We start from the raw sequence: 2,242 nt of genomic DNA on the forward strand, positions 1-2,242 counted from the left end.
TGAAGTGTAACATTTCACTAAGGTTGCATTTGGTAGTTATCCAAACAACAAATCTGATTATTTTCCGTTCTATGGGAACAAAAAAATGGAATAAAGTGTTTGGTGCCAACTTAGTGTTTTTCGGTTTTTTGAAACGAAAAGGGGAAAAAAATGCTAGAAACGCAAAATGATGGAACAATGAAACCTTGTTCCGTCATTCCAGTTTCGTTCCAAAAAAAAAAAAAAAAAAAAAAAAAAAAGGGGTGAACAACTAGGGTAATCATTCCCGAAACAGGTTCACTAAATATCATTTTTCTGTTTTAAAATGGCATTTTCATACAAAAACTCAAAATTTTGTTTTTGAGACGAAACGTTGTTTCTGGAACTAAATGACCACCAAATGCAGCCTAAGTATAGGTTTTACCAAAAAAGTAAAGTTTTTCTCAAAATAATTTATGGGAAAAGATTCGTTGAGCTACTGATATAGGGTATGCTAGCACCCTCTCTCTCTTTCTTGCATAAAATGATCTCGCTGCCCTCTAATAAATGAGACTTTTTACCACACTAATTTTGATGTGCTTCTCTATGATGCTTGTTCAAAGAACCTTCTTCCTTTATTTATATTATGCACTTTTTCTCCACTTATAAGATGTTAGGGATACAATATTATATTCTGTCACTTGGTAAGTGGAATGATTTCCAAGGGTTATTAAGAAGCTAAGGGCCTAAAGGGTTTGCTTCTAAGAAATCAAGAAAAGTTAATTTGCTATCTCAGAACCATATTTTCCTATTTAATAATCGGGCCCAAATCAACTTCCATAATTGTCTTATTCAGTAACATTACAAGTCATCATGCCATAATGGTTTTTTATTCGAGTCCCAAATTGACACCCTTAATTACTTATCTAAAACAATTGGCAGTTATATGTGTGTATATATATATATATATAACATAATACTTGCACGTGCAAATGCACATGTTGTATTTTGTTATGTGGCACAAGTAGTAAGAATGTATTTTGACTTTCAAGTTGTTCTACTTCAATCTCCTTATTTTGTGTTCTGTGTTTTTATTAATAATCTCTAATTATCTTTCTCCTATCTTTTCCATAAACGGTGGGAAAGTCAAGAAAGAAAATTTTGTTCAGCTTATTTTGGTTACACTTTTTTCCTACTAATTAATTAGGCTTCTACTTGATTTCCATGCTAATTTACCCAATAGATTTAGTAGGACCACAAATGCAATCAGGGTGTCATAGGAAGTGTCCCCCCTTTAAAAACAATCACTTGGCAGAGCTTCTCTGCTAGATTTTCCATCACTGATAAAAATGATAGAAAATGAATCAATAAGTAGGAAGCAAATTTCACAGATATTGTGTTTTCAGGAGCTGCTTCATGTAGCAAACCCATGGATTTGTGTTTACACATAATACAAGAAACAATAAGAAAATAACTATAGACAGTCATGTAAAAAATTAATTTGCGACATTTATTTGTGAAGTATATATTACAGAAACAAAATTCTAGCAATAACAAGAAACAATTACTTAAGATGCACTAAAAAGTATTAGAAGTACCATACACATTATCTCTTGAATAGTTAGAGTGAACTCTGATGCAACAAGTTCTTCACTGTTCAATTATCGTTGCCAAGGCAAAGATGCAAGTTGAGCAGAGTCAGCCTCAACCTAAAAATCCAAAGGGGGTCAAAGACTCAAAATGAGAAACATTCAATTACAGTGAAAGCATAATGAGCACAATCTCTTTTAAGGAATATCTGGTTTTTCTTGGAGGCCATGATCTATTACTTCTTTTGTCGATGTCATAGCAAGAGAGGAGGTAGGGAGGGATTTTTTTTTCCTTTCTTTCAATAAGAGCCTTATCCATTTCCATTTGCAAGATATAATAACAAGGCATTTGAATTAATTTTTATGGTGATACAGTTTACCTCATTCTTGTTGATGTATTGTATATCATATCAAAAGTTCCTTTATCACAATGCACCCGATCAACTTTCAATTATTTATAAACCCCCCACCAACCCCCACCCCACCCAAAAAAAAAAAAAAAAGAGGAATCTCTTCTTGCAATTTTAAAAACTTCAAACATTGAGTGAGTATTTGCTTCCATGTGGATGGGGAAGTGCATTACTGACAGAATGAGCATTTAGTTCTTCTGAATAGCCTTCTGGAGATAATATACCAAGGGCTGCCAGTGGGATGAATTCACATGCCCTAATAGGCCAAGAAGCAAAGGAGGTAAA

The sequence above is a fragment of the Macadamia integrifolia genome, unplaced genomic scaffold, assembly GCF_013358625.1.
Source record: "Macadamia integrifolia cultivar HAES 741 unplaced genomic scaffold, SCU_Mint_v3 scaffold2471, whole genome shotgun sequence".
Classification (NCBI taxonomy): Eukaryota; Viridiplantae; Streptophyta; class Magnoliopsida; order Proteales; family Proteaceae; genus Macadamia; species Macadamia integrifolia.